This window comes from Ornithodoros turicata, chromosome 1 (assembly GCF_037126465.1).
Source record: "Ornithodoros turicata isolate Travis chromosome 1, ASM3712646v1, whole genome shotgun sequence".
NCBI lineage: Eukaryota > Metazoa > Arthropoda > Arachnida > Ixodida > Argasidae > Ornithodoros > Ornithodoros turicata.
The window spans coordinates 192,865,397-192,887,185 of record NC_088201.1 but is presented as its reverse complement, the minus strand read 5'-3'; the positions used below and the strand labels follow the sequence as shown (position 1 = coordinate 192,887,185).

The following is a 21,789-nucleotide window of genomic DNA, read 5'->3' as shown; positions in this document are numbered from 1 at the left end:
TGATCACTTCCAGATACCGGAACAAGGTTATGCCAGTCAACATCGTCTATCTCTCTCGTCTTATCTCTCCAACAGATCGCTCATTAGTTTGCAGCTCTGCATGCGAAAGCAGCAATGAGTGAGCAAAATGAATTAGCCGAAGCCACATTTAATGGCGAGCATGAACACGTAAGCCTTCAACGCCCAAGAATCAATTAGTGAGCATTACCAGAAAGTCTTGCATTGTCTTTCATAGTAGCATATTCTGGGATTTCTTCCATTGTCTCGAGCACGTAATTACGTTCGTTGCAATTTATTTGAATGTGTTTGCCACATGTTGTGCTTCATTTGCTGAGATAACATTTAAACATAAAAAAATACCTTGGCGACGGCGGCAAACTTTTCACCGTGGGGGAATACCTTGCTACCTATTATTCCGCTTTTTTTTGTTTTTTGTTTTCAACCAATCGCGTTGTGCACAACATGCGACAGGTTACATAAACGCCGTTGTGTCTTAACGTTGAGCACACTTTCGAGAGGAATCGATCTTTTTGAGAAGAAGACCTGGCCAGAGAAAACAGGTGAGAACTTAATGTGATAAAGGTCCTATTATGAGTGTTTCCCCGAATGTTCTTGAGGTTTGCTGCTCTAGCTTTAGTCGCGCCCACGAGACAGTGGTGGTTATTACCGTGATATCACAGTATAGATAAACAGTGCAGAAAACGGCAAACGGCAAGAATACACAAAAAGCAAAGTATGGGGAGTTGTGTGAACTTCCCGTATAGTTCGGAGACCTGCACTAACCAGGAAAACTGTGGGATACTTTACTACAAAGGAATAACTAACAATAATTAGTACCTAGCGGGTCGTAGATTTGTCTTGCCCACCTGGGAGTTCTTTAAAGAAGCAATGAGGTGACATTTAACATGGCTCGAAACCCTGCCAGAAACTCTCCCAAGCTGTCCATCAAGGAGCTACCACGTCAAATATTTTCGCTCTGCAATGTGTTATAACTGCGCAATCGAATTTACAAAAAAACAGGCAGAGAAAGCAGGCGTGGACAGCCTTTCTTTTCCCCTTTCTTTGTTCTTCTCGGCCCACGCGTCGCATACCCAAAGGGAGTAACTTTTTCAGTTTAAATACCTTCCTCAGATTCGGGGGGGGGGGGGGGGGTGGAGGAATCGTGCGCTCTTTGTAAACCCGGAATTTGGGAAGAAGTCGTTCGATACTTGTGCGTAGTTATGAGGTCTATTTTTTTCTCCCTCCCGTCCTTTTCCTTTTTCGTCTTCAGTGGAAACCTCACTTAAGGATGTCATAGGGAATGGAATTGGGGAAAGAATCCAGCTGATCATGAAAGAAGAGAGTCACTGAACAGGTTAGCCTGCTGCAGGACCCGAACCCACATTTTCTGGATTTTTTCAGTGACCTTCGGTTTTTCAGTGACTTCTTTCTTTCATTAGTGACTTCATTAAGACATCATTGACGTTAGCCATTTGAGTGACTTCATTGTTAGGCTCGTGGGGCTTTCTCTGTTTGTTTTTCTGACTGTTCCAGCCTGAGAACATCAATTTTCATCGTGTAAATCGGGTTTAACTCGAATTGGTCGGAGGTCACTTCGGGGCGGGGGAATCACCGCGCGGATTCGGGTTTAACACGAAAAGCTCACTCCCTACTTATACATGTTTGAGCTGTGCGGCTGTACGTCACAGATGACGTGCAGGATTATCACGTTTACTTCAGATGTCCTCTCGATCTGCGATGCGCTCTTTTCATTCACACGGAGAGCATATTCCTAAGGGCGCCGAACAAAAGTCTCGCGCTCGTTCTGTAGCTCACCTGCGCCCATCGTTCTTTCGCAGGAACTCATTTTATTCGTCGCAAGACGCTCTGCGTGGACGAACGAAAGAAAAAAAAAAGGGGGGGGGGGGTGGCTACCTCAGTACTCCTTTAACGAACACTGAAATCTCAACAGACTGCATACCGTGTTAAAGTCCCTCGTGGAAGACGCCTTAGTCAAAGCAGCTTGTACACTCTTAAAACAGGGTGCACTTTAACTCCATTTTTTCCCACATATATAACACCTTTCTAGAGAGTACAATTAGGCTCAAAAGGGTGTCTCCTCACCCCCTCAAGGAAGTAGCATAACGCTATTCTCCATACTGGGGAGTAATACAATACCTCTGTCAGACGGGCACACATACGACCGTTAAGGTTACGGCATTAAGAAAAGGCATTTGCTGAAATACGCCCTTAAACCCTAAGAGGCTGCCAGACGGTACCCTGAAGGGGTTTTGCCAATGATGTCTACAACTATGAATACTGATGAACAGGGGTCGGATTCACAAAGAGCTCGTACGACAGAGTCTGTCGTATCTCCGTCGTACGGTAAAGTTACGACGAAGTGTAGATTCACGAAGGGCGCGTGTCGCAAAATCTTCGCAGCTTACGGCGGAATCCTGCGAGAGCTCCCGAGCAGTCTTACGAAGAAAGATGGCGGCGTTATTTAGCAGCGGTGGATTTGGAGACGGTAAACAAAGACACCGTAATACGCGCAAACGCATTGCACTTTGCCACAGAACCTTCGAGACCATCACCGAAGTGACATTGAGGCACTTTTGTGCTTGGTAACCTTCAACAAATGCTTCAACTTTGTGCTCCGTCAAATCGGGTCGCCTGGATTTTTCAAGCATTCCCTACACCCTGCTAAGACACCCCCAACACCACTCCAAATTGTCTGCAAGAAAGGCAGAAGAAGCCATAAAAGCTGCAAAACTGTGTGCCACACACCGCTTACAAAACACCTTCACCAACCCCGTCCCCGAGACGAACATACTGGGAATATATTTACTGTGTCATCGAACGAGTTTCGCCTGTGATTGCATGGCATCCATTATGGCTACCGACGGACCGAGAGCACGTACAGTAACAAAACATTTGGGGGCGAACAACATCGTCTTCTTCTAACGGGACGACTCCTATTGGTACGACTACAAATTTTCGTCATCGTTACCATAGTGAAAACATAGTCTCGCACCCGTTGCGTGTTTCTCTCCTGGTTGCATGTGACAATTTCCTCTTTCTCGTCAAAGGGTGTACCCTCTCCACTACGATAGCTTTGTGAATCGCGCTTACGACGTCGTCGTACGCGCGTCGCAGGCTACGGCGTCTTAGCGCATCTTAGCGTAACTTACGATCGCGTTTGTGAACCCGACCCCAGATCCGCACGAGCGTTGAACGAGGTTTAGTGAAATCACGTTTGTTCTTGTCATAGGTATGCAGAAACGATGTTTGATTTGAACTTAGCTAATTTGAAAAATAAAATACAGCAACAAACGAGATTTGCTTTGAAGCGCTTTTGATGTTTTCTTGAGCGGCGTCTTGACAAATTCTGGCCACCATGTGTCTCGGCGTCGTCTGCTTTGGATCGTCTGCTTTCTTTCGGGCAAATATTTTGCGATTCGCGCGCGTTTCCTTTGCTGTATATCGTCCGTCAGGTACGCATGCACATTTTACGGAAAATTCGGGATTCGAACCCGGGAGGTACCCGGGTTCGAAACCAGGTGCCGGCTGTGCTGTCTGGGGTTTTTCCTGGGTTTTCCTCAGACGCTTTCAGACATATGTCGGCACATTGTCCCCCTAGAAGTCGGCCCAGGACGCACATTTCCCCAGGGCGTCAGTCGTGACGTTGCCCACATACGTGAGGCCGACAACGGCAAGCCCTTTCACCATCACCACCACCACCACCACTGAAAATGAAAGAAATTGTCGTCAATGGACTTGTCACGGTAATCGCCGGTCACGTATCCGGAACTAACGCAGCAGCTGCTGCTCTTGAAGTAGAAATACGCGATGTGACCGACGGAACGGAAATACTAGAGGCTGAGCTGCACGCCAACAATATGCTGGTTGCTTCTATCGTAGCGTCCAACTCATCTCTGACAGTCCAGCGACAGACATGGATATATGTGAGAAACGAGAGGTGGTTTGAAGAAACCTTCCCACGTCTTGGCGAAACAAGGTTCCGCAAGAACTTTCGTGTCTCATCTCGCACATTCCGTTTCATTGTCGACGCTTGCCAACGCGACATGGAAAGGGAAGAGACAAATATGAGGCGACCTATCCCCGTGGACAAAGGAGTCGCTATGGCACTCTACCGTCTTTGTTCCAGCGCCGAGGACAGGACGGTAGCCAACTTGTTCGCTGTGGGACGGTCCACCCTCAATGAGGGCTACCGTGAATTTTGCACCGTCGTGCTCGCCCGTCTCGAAGAACAGTTCTTAAAAATGATCAAGGCTTCTGCAATGAAGCAGCACATACGAGACTTCGAAGCAGTATGTGGTTTTCCCCAGGGTGTTGACGCCCTTGATGGATGCCACTTTGCAGTGTCACCTCCTAAAGAGCATGCAGGTTGGTTATTATAACTACAACGGCTGGTGAGTCCCCATTTTCGCTGTTCTTCTGAGAATTCACATCTTTTGGTACGGCCACTAGTATGCAGACTTGTGCGTAACGCGTTACTAGTAATTGCGTTACTTGTAATCAATTACCTTTTTGAGTAATTTTTCGAGTAATCAGTTACTTTACTGTCAAAGTAATTTCTCGAGTAATCAATTACTTTTCTGAGTAATCGATTACTAAGTAATTGATTACTTTTCCGGCAGAGATTAGCTTATCTTTCAGATGTTCTGCCCCAAGTCAAGCCCCTGGTGCCATCAGCCTTTGTTGGGCTGTTCTACTATAGCAAGCGGAGGTCATTGTAATAACGCTCTGGAATTTCAGAGTCTCTCGCCCTAATCTCTTCCTACACCAGTGTGATGGTACCTGAAGCTTTGGAGGTTTAGTGAGTCATGGGGAAGTTCCACGCAATGCTCTTCCACAATCGGGTCAACGTCTTCCCGGGCGTACAGATCTCCTTGTCCTACGTGTTTTTGTTTGTCTTGTTATTTCAGCTGTTGCACTGTTGAACTTTTTTTTTCTTCTGAGGCACACAAAGACGGTTATAATTTGCGTGAATAACAACCGAAGTAACGCGTTACTTTTCTACTCGTTACTCAATTACATTTGAAGTCGAGTAATTGGTAATGGTAATCAATTACTTTTTCCACAGAAGTAACGGTAACGGTAATCAATTACATTTTTCGAGTAACGGGCACAAGTCTGCTAGTATGTCAATGTACTACCGTGGCGTACATTCATGTAATATTTATTGGTGGACGGCTAAGCTATCTTACGTACGGTTTCAGGTACAGTGACTAGTAATAGGGGGTGTCCAGGCAACTTGGTGTCCAGTTAGAAACATGGACCCCTGGGCCCTGCCCTGAGCCCTGCGCGTATTTTTCCCTGCGCGGCGCCTGTGCGGAGGGTTGTCCGCGCGCTTATCGGCGGGAGGAGGGCTGCGTGCGCGCTTACTCGCTCACATTTTTCAGCCTGGGCCAACTTCTTTCGTCATTTTTCAATCTGCGCCGACTTTTTTCGCGTATTTTTCCTCGCGTGCGGCAGGTGGCGCTCGGGTGGAGGCTCTTACCGGTGGGTGGAGCGTGGCCTGAGGGCTGCATGCGCGCTTACTCGCTGACATTTTTCAGCCTGGGCCAACTTCTTTCGTCATTTTTCAATCTGTGTCGATTTCAATCGTAATTTGTTTTCATCTACAACGGGTGTGCAGTAGGCTGTTTACATGCAAAGGATAGCCATACACAAAAGTACAAGTGAAAATATATTTATTAAAGTCATTAATGTCAGAAAATAAGTTATGACTCTGTGTGAAGGAGAAAGACTTAGCCAAAAAACCTGATACAAAAGAAACACAATCCACCAAACAAAGATTATACTTATTACAGGCATGATGCAATACCAAGTGTTTTAATTACAAAGTTCTGATAGATGTATGTAACTTCAAGAACAATAGCTGAGCCGACTTCTCTAGCGATTTTTTATTATTTTTTTAGCGCGCAGTGGGTGGCGCGCAGGTGAGGGGCTGTCCGGGTGCTTACCAGCAGGCCAACGGCTCGGTGCGCCCTGGGCCGACTTCTTTGGCGATTTTTTTTTTCAGCGCGCGGTGGGCGGTGCGCAGGTGAGGGGCTGTCCGTGTGTTTACCAGCTGGCTGAAGAGCTGAGCGTACACTTATGGTTGTACATACTGGGCTGACTTCTTTGGCTATTTTTCAGCCTGGGCCGAATTCGTTCGCATTTTTTTGATGCGGCGCGCAAGTAGGGACATGCACACTGACAACATCGGGCCACATCTTTGGCGATTTTTTCACCCTGGGACGACTTCGTCCGCAGTTTTTTTCAGGTGGTGCGTGTATCAAAATTAAAAGTTTTATTATAAAAGTCTAACATGAGCACTCTAGCGGAGTTTTAATTACAAAGTTCTGATACCTAACTTCATGCACAACAGCTAATATTCCATTATAACACATTTAATCAAAAATATATTTTTAATCAATATAATTACAATCAAAATTAAAAGTTTTATTATAAAAAGTCGAACATTATTATACATGACCACCATACTGGAGCTTTAATTACAAGTGCCGATATATGTATTTGGACAGCAGAGAACCTGGAAGACCATGGGACACGAACAGAAGAGGAAATCAAATCTATAACACTACATTGGTTAATCAAAACAACAGAGGAGGAGAATTATCTATCATTTTAACTGTCATAAAATCATCATCGTGACTTCCCCATACAATTTTCATTCTAAGAGACACTACAAACCTTACTTTGTTTTATGAATTCAATACAGAAAATATATTTAAAAAATGAACTTCAACACATAGCACGCTCCTAGCCAACAATCAGCTCTAATAATATCTGCCCTGATTTGTTGAAGAGAGGAGGCGTACACCTGACAGTTATGAACATTTTCGAGTGCAATAGGGAAGATTATTCCAACATTACACAATTAATCATTTTCTTATTAAGTAAACAGCATAGGCATATGGAAATAATGAGAAACACGATCAACAGCTAATAGAGAATCAAAACCTATCACATAAACAACAGACAGATGCAGGAAAATAAATGAAAAAAGAATCTATCCAAACGATAAACATGCACGGACGAATAGCAGAGAAACACTCTAAACGGCGCATCTGCCAACGTGTAAACAACAGACAGGAAAATATTACTGAAACAGCTAATAGAGAGCCAAAATCCAACACCTAAACAAGAGGTACACAAAGGATAAAAAGATGAAGAACAATCTAACAGAACAAGAAACATGCATGGATGAATAGCAGAGAAACACTCTAAACGGTGCATCTACCAACGGTAAACAACAGACACATGCAGGAAAATAATTGAAAAAGAATCAATCAAAACGATAAATATGTACGGATGAATAGCAGAGAAACGCTTTCAACGATGCATCTGCCAACATGTAAACAACACACCGGAAAATAATAGCGAAACAAACCATCAAACATTACAATTTGAAATAATATATCTTTTGAACTATCATAAAATCAACCTTGCGAGCTAACAATATAGAATTTTCATCCTACTCAATCACTATAAACATTACCTTGACGGAGCTATCCCAACACGCACCACAGCTATGCTTTACACAGTACAACAAGACTCGAGACCCGGCGGGGTCACTCTCTCCCTCTATGCAGCCCGGTGGGGTCACTCTCTCCATCTATACAGCCCAAAGCATGGAACCTATTGTCAATCTGTGGGGGTGGGGAAATCGTCTCTCTTTTTCACATTCTTTTCTCCAAAAGGAAATATTCTTAGGTTCGGTGTACAGAGACGAATTTTTTTATTGATCGCCAAATAGACATTGGAATTATTCGACTCTCAAGAACACAATAAGAATTCTATCAAAAAACAATAGAACGCAAAAAAATCTAAGAATAGACTTTCTAAGCAAACGAGAAAATATTATCGGTGCAAACAATACTCAACGAGAAACGTTGCATTTAATGTATTTCAGATCAGACACAACTATTAGGCAATCATTATTCTCAACTCACAAAATATCAATCGAGTGAAACTCAAGTTTATTCAGTGATAGAAAAAATACTAATTCGAAAACGAGAAACAAATTTAATTACATAATTTTTAATGATAACTTTGCAACAGTAATTTCTGCACGCAGAAGCCACAAACAACTCATATGAAATGCAAAATTATTGTGTTTGCTATAGCGGAAATCAACGCACACAACATTCCCAACTAGTAGAATATTTTTATTAATATCAATCGAGTGATCATCTGAAACATAGTCAAAGCAGTAATTCATTTAGGCAAATATTTTCCTAACCAAGTGTGCAAATACATCACAGAAACACGTCTTTTTCATTGAGGACACAATAGTGGAAACAAAATATCAATCGAGTGAAAGTCAAGTTTATTCAGTGATAGAAACAATACTAATTCGAAAACGAGAAACAAATTTAATTACATATTTTTATGATAACTTTGCATCAGTAATTTCTACAAGCAGAAGCCACAATCAACTCATCTGAAATGCAAATTATAGTGTTTGCTACAGCGGAAATCAACGCACGCAACGTTCCCAACTAATAGAATATTTTTATTAATATCAATCGAGTGATCATCTGAAACAAAGTCAAAAGCAGTAATTAATTAATTTAGGCAAACATTTTTCGTAACCACGCAGCGCAAATATACATCACAGAAACACGTCTTTTTCATTCAGGACCCACTAGTGGAAAGGAAGTGAGAGAGGGAAGCTGAGTTCCCGTACACTTTCGTTAAGGTTACGCCCGCAGGGAGTAGGGGAATCCAACAATAGTCTTGGTATACAAAGCCATAAACCGACTCCCACAAGTCAAGTTAGGGAAGGAGGGGCTCTAGCGCTGTCTTGTACATAGAATCATTGAAAGCGAACGTTTTTCCTTACACATCACATCTTTTTGTAAATTGAATTTCATAATTCTCACGGCATGTGGAACATTCTAAACGCGATCATAAATTTTTAATAAATAAAATTACCAACAATATGATTTAATTAAATGTCGAGGCGCACTACAAAACAGAACAGACAATTGCTATACATTGAAGAGATGGACGGATTTTGTACTCGTTACCATACGTCATGGGAGGACCTGATAAAAAGCTGCTTCGAAAAGGAGGAGCCGCGAAACGATTCATTTATCGCTGCATTTCAATACGTCCTAGACATGGTCGTATTCGGAGATATGGCGCAAATTATGGAATTCAAGATGCGAGAACTTGTATGCCGAATCTACAATAGTTATAAAAAATATTTGCACGTCATCATCGGAAGGACCACTGGGGTTGATGGTGGAGTTTTTTAGGTTTGCTAACGAAGAATTGAAATACACTAGACCAAACGTAACTGTAATCATTGCAATGGGCATTGCATTAATCAAGAAAGCAATCAGATCAAAATATCATATACAAGCAGTCTATATCGCACGATTCATTACGGATTTATTGAAATTACACCTAACGGTTGAAATGGAAAGTACATAAAAAATCTTATCACGTGATATATTCCACTAGAGCCTCTACACATTTATTTTATTCTACCAGTCAAGGATGTCGAATGAACAGAAGTTCAATATTGTCGTGCAAGGTCTGATGTATCATCACTTATTGAAACTCAACAAACATATCAATTGTGGTGGGCCACTGGACGATTTTCATCTAATACTCTCTTGTACGCCATTCAAGAATCTTCATACAAAGAAAGGAAACATCAATAAGAGACTGTGCAAGTTCATCGCAACAAAGTGCAGGTTGTTGAAGCAATACAAACACGGCTACAACATATCACCTGCGTTAATCAACGCTGGATTCAAGCGCCCAATAATCAGAATAAATTACTTGATGTCTTCGGAATTCATCAATCAAGACAACAAACGAAAACTTCGGAGTTTGGAATAGAACTGTAATTTATCGAAATAAACAAGTGTGTAATTGAAATAATAATTGTATTCTTTGTCATCATTGTAATGTATTCTACACAGCGCAACGAAAACAGCTTATGACTAGATTGAAGATTGCTAAGGAGACACTACGTACAAGGATCTTCGCATGGAATCAGCGCTGGCAATCAAAGAGATTTTTACGCGACCACACTCTATACAACACCGACACCCGAAGGAAAGAATTGTAGAAGAATCGATAATAGAAATTTAGAGGCGTGTTACATCAATCTTTGTTTACAAAGAGGATCACTAATATTTTGCGAAAGCTTATTTTACGAATTAAATTGCACAGTGTATATATTTTCTCAGACTATTGGACAGTTGACAATACTATATTGAAAGGAATCTATTATCAAATGACGCGATGCAAGTGATGGACATGCATGATGCGCTAGCGGAGTCTACAATTCTAATCATCATAACATGCGGCACACAATTCCAATAAGATTTTGGGAGAATCGAATCACGCAACTGTCATCAGAAATGTTTAACTAATGAAGATGTGCAGTATCCATAAGATATGTAATTATAATAAGTAAATATTCCTTTTGCAGACTTAACCAAAGCAGCACACATAAACGTAGCTCCAATTCACAGAACGCACCCGAGTTTTTTTCATCAGCCATACTGAAAAACTATGAGTCTACTCACTATGTCACGGCATATGAGGCACTACAAATGGGAAGGACATACATTAATTTTAGAAGATTTTAGATCATAATGAAACAAAACGCAAACTCCAACACCAAAGGTTCTTCTTTAAATTTTCAAAGTCAAAACTGTATACTATTTCTTACAATTTTTTAATATATAGATTAAAAAGCTGTCTATATAGTCACACATTGTATACAATATATTTGTTTGTACATTAGTTGCTAAAATTTATCAGATCACATTCCGGAGCAGTGGTGACTATCGGTAAGTGTATAATTAAAATTTGAACTGCTGCCGCAATTTACGAACTGAGTTGTAGAAAGTGTAATTTCGCCGCTTTAGGTGGCTCACTTTGATACGCGAAGGTTTTAACAACTCTTTGACGATGTCAAAGAATTTAATCGAGTGTATTGACATTTCCTATATACTCTATAACGTAATGTGAATTCTCCATGACGTGGATAGTAAAAGTTACGAATATTTTTCAAACTAAATTTACTTAAAACTCGAAGAAACGGTCATCCGAGTCGTCGAACCCGTTTCCGGAAGAAAGCAACACGCTCGCGTGGGGTGCTGCGTTAACGCGTCGGTCGCCGAATCGCGTTCGGTTTCGGGTACGGCATTCGGGAAATGCGACCCGGCGTGTTGCCGAAACGCATTCGACGACGCGGATGACCATTTCTTCGAGTTTTAAGTAAATTTAATTTGAAAAATATTCGTAACTTTTACTATCCACGTCATGGAGAATTCACATTACGTTATAGAGTATATAGAAAATGTCAATACACTCAATTAAATTCTTTGACATCGTCAAAGAGTTCTAAAACCTTCGCGTATCAAAGTGAGCCAGCTAAAGCTGCGAAATTACACTTTCTACAACTCAGTTCGTAAATTGCAGCAGCAGTTCAAATTTTAATTAAACACTTACGGATAGTCACCACTGCTCCGGAATGTGATCTGATAAATTTTAGCAATTAATGTACAAACAAATATATTGTATACAATGTGTGACTATATAGACAGCTTTTTAATCTATATATTAAAAAAAATTGTAAGAAATAGTATACAGTTTTGACTTTGAAAATTTAAACAAGAACCTTTGATGTTGGAGTTTGCGTTTTGTTTCATTATGATCTAAAATCTTCTAAAATTAATGTATGTCCTTCCCATTTGTAGTGCCTCATATGCCGTGACATAGTGAGTAGACTCATAGTTTTTCAGTATGGCTGATGAAAAAACTCGGGTGCGTTCTGTGAATTGGAGCTACGGTTATGTGTGCTGCTTTGGTTAAGTCTGCAAAAGGAATATTTACTTATTATAATTACATATCTTATGGATAGTGCACATCTTCATTAGTTAAACATTTCTGATGACAGTTGCGTGATTCGATTCTCACAAAATCTTATTGGAATTGTGTGCTGCACGTTATGATGATTAGAATTGTAGACTCCGCTAGCGCATCATGCATGTCCATCACTTGCATCGCGTCATTTGATAATAGATTCCTTTCAATATAGTATTGTCAACTGTCCAATAGTCTGAGAAAATATATACACTGTGCAATTTAATTCGTAAAATAAGCTTTCGCAAAATATTAGTGATCCTCTTTGTAAACAAAGATTGATGTAACATGCCTCTAAATTTCTATTATCGATTCTTCTACAATTCTTTCCTTCGGGTGTCGGTGTTGTATAGAGTGTGGTCGCGTAAAAATCTCTTTGATTGCCAGCGCTGATTCCATGCGAAGATCCTTGTACGTAGTGTCTCCTTAGCAATCTTCAATCTAGTCATAAGCTGTTTTCGTTGCGCTGTGTAGAATACATTACAATGATGACAAAGAATACAATTATTATTTCAATTATACACTTGTTTATTTCGATAAATTACAGTTCTATTCCAAACTCCGAAGTTTTCGTGTGTTGTCTTGATTGATGAATTCCGAAGACATCAAGTAATTTATTCTGATTATTGGGCGCTTGAATCCAGCGTTAATTAACGCAGGTGATATGTTGTAGCCGTGTTTGTATTGCTTCAACAACTTGCACTTTGTTGCGATGAACTTGCACAGTCTCTTATTGATGTTTCCTTTCTTTGTATGAAGATTCTTGAATGGCGTACAAGAGAGTATTAGATGAAAATCGTCCGGTGGCCCACCACAATTGATATGTTTGTTGAGTTTCAATAAGTGATGATACATCAGAGCTTGCACGACAGTATTGAACTTCCGTTCATTCGACATCCTTGACTGGTAGAATAAAATAAATGTGTAGAGGCTCTAGTGGAATATATCACGTGATAAGATTTTTTATGTACTTTCCATTTCAACCGTTAGGTGTAATTTCAATAAATCCGTAATGAATCGTGCGATATAGACTGCTTGTATATGATATTTTGATCTGATTGCTTTCTTGATTAATGCAATGCCCATTGCAATGATTACAGTTACGTTTGGTCTAGTGTATTTCAATTCTTCGTTAGCAAACCTGAAAAACTCCACCATCAACCCCAGTGGTCCTTCCGATGATGACGTGCAAATATTTTTATAACTATTGTAGATTCGGCATACAAGTTCTCGCATCTTGAATTCCATAATTTGCGCCATATCTCCGAATACGACCATGTCTAGGACGTATTGAAATGCAGTGATAAATGAATCGTTTCGCGGCTCCTCCTTTTCGAAGCAGCTTTTTATCAGGTCCTCCCATGACGTATGGTAACGAGTACAAAATCCGTCCATCTCTTCAATGTATAGCAATTGTCTGTTCTGTTTTGTAGTGCGCCTCGACATTTAATTAAATCATATTGTTGGTAATTTTATTTATTAAAAATTTATTATCGCGTTTAGAATGTTCCACATGCCATGAGAATTATGAAATTCAATTTACAAAAAGATGTGATGTGTAAGGAAAAACGTTCGCTTTCAATGATTCTATGTACAAGACAGCGCTAGAGCCCCTCCTTCCCTAACTTGACTTGTGGGAGTCGGTTTATGGCTTTGTATACCAAGACTATTGTTGGATTCCCCTACACTCTGCGGGCGTAACCTTAACGAAAGTGTACGGGAACTCAGCTTCCCTCTCTCACTTCGTTTCCACTAGTGGGTCCTGAATGAAAAAGACGTGTTTCTGTGATGTATATTTGCGCTGCGTGGTTACGAAAAATGTTTGCCTAAATTAATTAATTACTGCTTTTGACTTTGTTTCAGATGATCACTCGATTGATATTAATAAAAATATTCTATTAGTTGGGAATGTTGCGTGCGTTGATTTCCGCTGTAGCAAACACTATAATTTGCATTTCAGATGAGTTGATTGTGGCTTCTGCATGTAGAAATTACTGATGCAAAGTTATCATAAAAAATATGTAATTAAATTTGTTTCTCGTTTTCGAATTAGTATTGTTTCTATCACTGAATAAACTTGACTTTCACTCGATTGATATTTTGTTTCCACTATTGGGTCCTCAATGAAAAAGTCGTGTTTCTGTGATGTATTTGCACACTTGGTTAGGAAAATGTTTGCCTAAATTAATTACTGCTTTGACTATGTTTCAGATGATCACTCGATTGATATTAATAAAAATATTCTACTAGTTGGGAATGTTGTGCGCGTCGATTTCCGCTATAGCAAACACAATAATTTTGCATTTCATATGAGTTGTTTGTGGTTTCTGCGTGTAGAAATTACTGTTGCAAAGTTATCATTAAAAATTATGTAATTAAATTTGTTTCCCGTTTTCGAATTAGTATTGTTTCTATCACTGAATAAACTTGACTTTCACTCGATTGATATTTTGTGAGTTGAGAATAATGATTGCCTAATAGTTGTGTCTGATCTGAAATACATTAAATGCAATGTTTCTCGTTGAGTATTGTTTGCACCGATAATATTTTCTCGTTTGCTTAGAAAGCCTATTCTTAGATTTTTTGCGTTCTATTGTTTTTTGATAGAATTCTTATTGTGTTCTTGAGAGTCGAATAATTCCAATGTCTATTTGCGATCAATAAAAAAATTCGTCTCTGTACACCGAACCTAAGAATATTTCCTTTTGGAGAAAAGAATGTGAAAAAGAGAGAGGATTTCCCCACCCCCACAGAGTGACAACAGGTTCCATGCTTTGGGCTGTATAGATGGAGAGAGTGACCCCACCGGGCTGCATAGAGGGAGAGAGTGACCCCGCCGGGTCTTGAGTCTTGTTGTAGTGTGTAAAGCATAGCTGTGGTGCGTGTATGCGTGGTGCGTATTCGTCCGTGCATGTTTATCGTTTTGATAGATTCTTTTTTCATTTATTTTCCTGCATCTGTCTGTTGTTTATGTGATAGGTTTTGATTCTCTATTAGCTGTTGATCGTGTTTCTCATTATTTCCATATGCCAATGCTGTTTACTTAATAAGAAAATGATTAATTGTGTAATGTTGGAATAATCTCCCCTATTGCACTCGAAAATGTTCATAACTGTCAGGTGTACGCCTCCCCTCTTCAACAAATCAGGGCAGATATTATTAGAGCTGATTGTTGGCTAGGAGCATGCTATGTGTTGAAGTTCATGTTTTAATATATTTTCTGTATTGAATTCATAAAACAAAGTAAGGTTTGTAGTGTCTCTTAGAATGAAAATTGTATGGGGAAGTCACGATGATGATTTTATGACAATTAAAATGATTGATTATTCTCCTCCTCTGTTGTTTTGATTAACCAATGTAGTGTTATAGATTTGATTTCCTCTTGTGTTTGTGTCCCATGGTCTTCCAGGTTCTCTGCTGTCCAAATACATATATCGGCACTTGTAATAAAGCTCCAATATGGTGGTCACGTATAATAATGTTCGACTTTTTATAATAAAACTTTTAATTTCGATTGTAATTATATTGATTAAAAATATATTTTTTGATTAAATGTGTCATAATGGAATATTAGCTGTTGTGCATGTAGTTACGTATCAGAACTTTGTAATTAAAACTTCGCTAGAGTGCTCATGTTAGACTTTTATAATAAAACTTTTAATTTTGATACACGCACCACCTGAAAAAAACTGCGAACGAATTCGGCCCAGGCTGAAAAATAGCCAAAGAAGTCAGCCCAGTGTGTACAACCATAAGTGTATGCTCAGCTCTTCAGCCAGCTGGTAAACACACGGACAGCCACTCACCTGCGCAGCGCCCACCGCGCGCTGAAAAAAAAATCACTAGAGAAGTCGGCCCATACGGAAAAATCGCCAAAGAAGTCGGCCCAAGGCGCACCGAGCCGTTGGCCTGCTGGTAAGCACCCGGACAGCCCCTCACCTGCGCGCCACCCACCGCGCTAAAAAAATAATAAAAAATCGCTAGAGAAGTCGGCTCAGCTATTGTTCTTGAAGTTACATACATCTATCAGAACTTTGTAATTAAAACTCCTGGTATTGCATCATGCCTGTAATAAGTATAATCTTTGTTTGATGTATTGTGTTTCTTCTGTATCAGGTTTTTTGGCTAAGTCTTTCTCCTTCACACAGAGTCATAACTTAATTTCTGACATTAATGACTTTAATAAATATATTTTCACTTGTGCTTTTGTGTATGGCTATCCTTTGCATATAAACAGCCTACTGCACACCCGTTGTAGATGAAAACAAATTACGATTGAAATCGACACAGATTGAAAAATGACGAAAGAAGTTGGCCCAGGCTGAAAAATGTGAGCGAGTAAGCGCGCACGCAGCCCTCCGGCCACGCTCCACCCACTGGTAAGAGCCTCCACCCGAGCGCCGCCTGCCGCACGCGAGGAAAAATACGCGAAAAAAGTCGGCGCAGATTGAAAAATGTCGGAAGAAGTTGGCCCAGGCTGAAAAATGTGAGCGAGTAAGCGCGCACGCAGCCCTCCCCCCGCCGATAAGCGCGCGGACAACCCTCCGCACAGGCGCCGCGCAGGGAAAAACACGCGCAGTGCTCAGGACAGGGCCCAGGGGTCCATGTTTCTAACTGGACACCAAGTTGCCTGGACACCCCCTATTACTACTACAGTGTGGTGCTTTTGGCCCTGGTGGACCACAGGTACCAGTTCCGTTATATCAATATTGGGTCACCTGGGCGCTGTCATGATGCGTATGTATTCGCCCGATCAAGTCTGAGTTCGCAAATACAGGGCCCACTATTTGCTCAACCTACAAAACTGATCAGTGGTACAGCAGTTCCACCCCGTATACTGTGCGACCAAGCGTTCCCGCTGAGCAAGTCCTTGGTGAAACCTTTCCCTCACAATGCACCACTCACACCGGCACAGAGCACCTTCAACTTCCACCTGTCACGGTCGAGGATAGTCGTCGAGAATGCTTTTGGCAGATTGAAAGCCTGCTTCCGATACGTGATGAAAAGGATGGAATGCGACACAGGAAACGTCAATGTCATCATACGCGCTTGCTGCATATTGCATAACATGTGCGAACATTTCAGCGATGTTGCAGACCCAACGTGGGTCGCAGAAGCGACATTCATCGATCAGGCTCGGGGTCAGCCAGAACACCTCACCTCCGCATGCACAAGCAGCGGTACCAGAGTGCGCGAGGCACTTGTCTCTTATTTTCAAAACTGCTAATCGATTTTAAGCTCCGTTTCATTTCTAATACAGTCATGTCTCGATTATCCGGACACCTCGGGAGTCGTCCCTTTTCCTCCGGATAACGAATTTCCGGATAAGCGGACGAAGCGAAATTCCGGGGAAACCGGAAAAATTTGAGGCACCTCCTCATAGCTAAAGAAAAGGAAACAAGGAAAATATCTTTACTTCAAAAAGTCATGCAAAGTGAGCTGCTTGAATTTAGTAGGCATGCGTGCGACAGAAATTTGGTCAGAGCCACGGCACTCGCAGAGTCGCTCTGGTGTTCAAAGAAGGGTAATGTCTTAGAAAGTTGGTCCCGCAGAAATTTCTTTGCCTTTTTGCAAATGTATTTGGCATAGGCAAAAAGATAAGCGAGGCTTTCGGATGGCCCGGACATTTATGTTCATGTGTTGATTTCTTGCGCCCAGTGGATACAGGGAACTTTTTCCGCTTATCGTCTGTACCACCTCTACCCTGTGCCTGCCACACTAAAAGGGAGTGACCTCTGTAGAAAGGGGAGTCAAACAGTACAGAATGTCCCGGTGGTATGTGACTCTTTTCCGGAAGAATGCGAACACAGTACATGCCAGACCAGACGCTGAGGACGTTGACGCTTTTCCGGATAAACGAACCAGAATGACCTACGTCCTGGAAGATCGTTCCCCGTATTTGCTGTCCGAATACGGATAACGAATTCCGGGTAACCGAGACAAAACCCAATGGTAGCAAGCTCGTACCCGGTAATGTAGTCCGGATAGCGAGTTTTCCGGATATCTGAACTCCGGATAAGCGAGACATGACTGTAATTGCCTGTTTCATATACCCTGAATTAAGCATTGTTTTTTTTTTACTTTTTCTTCATAAATACAGAAGGTCTTTGAAAATCTCTGCACAGTTTCAATTTTCTGGCATGCGCTCCAAGCACTTAACTAATCTCTCCTGGAATACTATTGCTTTGCTCCATAAGCTGCACTTGTCTTGTGCGTAGCCGCAGTTCGTTGTTACGCACCTCGAGAAGGCTTTCACGAAGCCTCTCGTTCTCATTCAGTATCATTTTTAAAACATCAACTGTTTTTGTTGTGGCCTTCCTCTTCCTACGTACACCATCCTGCCCATTGAGCCGTTGCGCTCCTTCTGGTAGGACTGAGGTGGACCTTTCTTCCTCAGCGTGTGACTGCTGTAAGGTAAGAAGTTAGTTAGAGTAAATAATGTTACGTGTATTGAAATCACGACCCTTTCGTCGTACTGCCAACACATATTGATATACCCAGCGTTATGCAATGCCTGCTGCTCATGCTTTAACATTGTCAGGATTGAACCGCGGACGTTCAGGTACAAGAGATACACTAGGAATGAAACTAAAAGTATATTCTTTTTAAAATAAAAGTGCTGCGCTATTGCTTAAGTGCAAAGTGTATGACAAAAGGAACGCCGGGGGTTGCACTCCGTGAACTAATTCACGAAGTTGCAGATTTTCTCCCCTTTGTTTTGCTTCATCATTTTACATCATCACGCTGTTAACCACATTCAATGGGTCACGAAAGCCTGCTAGGATTACTTCATCGTGACGTAATCCTAACTGACCATAACAGCACTGTCCAACAACAACTTTATTTTTACTTTGGAGAGTGGGGAGGTTCATCGCCAGATGCAATGTCCACATCACCACCAGGCTTATCAGAAAAGACATGCACGCCCTTGTAATGTTGCTGCTAGCTGCGTCCAGTGCATACTTCAAAGCTTACATTCTGCGACAGGTCGTTGTCATGTGCGTCACCCCTATTGGCATCTCGGTCGGGTTCTTCAACAGAAAGTGAAACAACTCTGCCCTGATGGCCTCCGGCTATCATACTGTTAAAAATCTGGAATGGAAGAGAATTGTTCATCTTTGTACAGCTTATGGGGCGATACGTAACAGAGACCTTAGTGTCTCATTGCAGAACTGTGCACCCAATACCGGTATACAATCACTATGCAAATGATTTGTGAGCTCTTATATTGCATACTTATTCGTTTATATATATATATATATATATATATATATATATATATATATATTTCCTGGTCCGAGAAAATGGGACCACACTCCTACCAGAAATGGTGATCAATAAGGTACCCACAGTATCACTCGAAATATGTAACACGTACATCTGATATTTCATTTTCGTCGCCAACTACGATCTCTTCCGGTTGTGTATGTGACTCCTCCACGAGGCTTGCATCATTTGAGGGGAGGGTGCCAAGGAACTTGTGTATTGGCCAATAAAAAATCCAGCCTATAGCTCCTGATCCGGTTCGCAGGCCTCTGTTCACTCGCCTAAAAACGATTAATTGGTATAGGAATGTCCATTTTTCGATAACATAGCACCACCCCTGCAATGCATGTAAAGCACAGGAGTTTCACGTTGAAATGTTAGATGGGAAGGTTCGCTATTTACGCCAGAATAACTAGGAAAAAAAATTGCTTAACAGTGGGCTCACTATATACGTAGAAATGCTAAAAACCAAGCGATCTGGTGAGCACATTTCTCATAGCAAATGCACGAAACTAAGGGCTACAAACACGCACATAAGGGTAAACACACTTTTTCTATAGTCTCAGGATTCAAATACAATGAAAATATATTTCTATATTGTAAGATTTGCTAACAACGTAGAAATTGAATTCAAAATTTTAACTCGATGACATATGGGTTTAACCATGCAATGCGGCCACCTACGCTTTGTAATTTGATATCAACCTTTACCGCCACCAAATTTACCGACACAAGCAAGTATTCGTGTACCTAATATTTCACTTCGCAGAAAGAAAATCCATCTAGATAGAGCTAGGTACTGAGGCTATGCAAGACGTAGTTTGAGCATAGCCTGGACACACATAGGACAACACATACGATAGCTGAAGGTTTTGCTGTCATCTGTGCCGCCGTATTCGTGTGTTAGGCCCACGCTCAGGTTATGGTCCCCATGGTTGTCATCCATTAGTTTGCTTACGTAATTGCTCGGATACTTTTAGCACGTAACATCCTCCAGCTAGTTTGCGACAACGCAATTCCTCAACGTATTGTGTCATCATACAAAATACTAGCAGCAAATGTTTCTCACCTGTACTTCTGGGTGAGGTTCTCAATTTTCCCATGAACCTGCGCTCTGGTTTTGTTGATCCCGAGAGCGCCCAACTGACTGGCGATGTCCTGATAAACAGGACCATTTCGTTTGTGGCGCCGAAGGTCATTTCGACTGGCCTCCCAAATCGAAATCAGGCATTGCGTTTCGTCATCTGTCCACAATGCTCTTGCTAACGTTCCGGGGTTCATTATTTTGTACGACGTTTGAGGCACGTAAAGTTGAAAAATTGAAAGCGCGCGCCAAGTTTTTGGACGCAGACGACAGGGAGAGATGCGAAGCGCAGTGGTTGGAGGATATCACCACTACGAACTGAACACAGGAGATAGAAAGCGATGCGAAGAGCAAAAATGCATCGCAAAAAGGCAAGGCGTTGAATGCGAAACAAAAGTTGACAGAACATTACGTCTCGCAAAAGCATTTTATTTGGAATCCAAGGAAATCTGCACAATCTTGTTCGTGGCGTTTGGTGTCGAGGCTTCGGCAGTTTTGAGGGAGCGCCGTAAACTGTCTTGCGGGGACAGCGCTGGCCTTACACCTCAGTTTCGTCGCAAAGGCCGTACGGCTGACCGTCTGGCAAGAAGTTAGTGACAGTATGCGCTTACTGCTGTAACAGTTAAGGCCGTAAGTGTACCCGTCTGACAGGGGTATTACTCACCGGTAAGGAGAAGGTGTTATGCTACTCCCTTAAGGGATTGAGGAGACACCCGTTTGAGCGTAATTGTACTCTCCAAAAGGGCGTTATATATGTGGCAAGGAAAGGAGTTAAAGTACACCCTTTTTTTTTAAGAGCGCCCCCCGCCAACAAGTTGCTGGCATCCTCTGTATCGTTCGAACCCCCGTAACTGTGGGGTCCGTAGGCGAGCACGCTATCAACTCAGACACCGAAACCTCTACTACAAAGGAAGGTTTATGCTCGTGTATCCCTCCTTTCTCTGTTCGTGCTAGTTCAATGTATCCGTCATGTGCTTCTGTGAACATAGCCTTCTGAAGGCGGCTTTCTTCCGTCAGTCCGAGCACTCACAGCGCTTTTTATGTTACATACAGGCTTACAACAATATAAGGTTGCCCGTATAAGTAATATGCAATCTGTCTACCTGACATATTTGGCAATGGTAATATGTGACGGTACACCACGAGTGAGTCATGCACGCCACAGTCGGTTTGAGGATTAGTTTTATTAAACGAAAGGTTGCCCAGTGTCGCACAGACGTCGGTAAGACTCACTCATGAGCACGCTTACTCACGCTTACTCGCGCTCAATTCAGCTAGTTAAATGAGCGTCAGTAAGCGAGCCGAGAGCTGAGCGGACGGTGAGTCAGCATGCGTGAACGAGCCGAGAAGCTGCGCTCGTTCGTGAGGGACACGATGATGGCTTTGTTTGATTCTTCGTGGTAAGTAATGAGGTGAGGACGAGTGCGCAAACGGCTCAGGCCACTGCAAATGATGATAGAGAGTTGAGCTGGAAGTGCATGAGGTAGTGGAGAGGTGAGCGGGTGGTGAGAGCGCGTGATTGAGCGAGCCGA

At 41.8% G+C, this 21,789-nt stretch overlaps 1 long non-coding RNA gene across 1 annotated transcript in view; it reads left to right on the top strand.

The window, feature by feature from the left end:
- The first annotated feature begins 481 nt into the window (after positions 1-481).
- The window catches only part of LOC135378906 (uncharacterized), a 32,102-nt gene continuing 10,794 nt past the window's right edge, over positions 482-21,789 (top strand). Inside the window, exon 1 of the long non-coding RNA XR_010418622.1 lies at positions 482-560. This is a non-coding gene — a long non-coding RNA (uncharacterized LOC135378906). The remainder of the gene's footprint in view (positions 561-21,789) is intronic.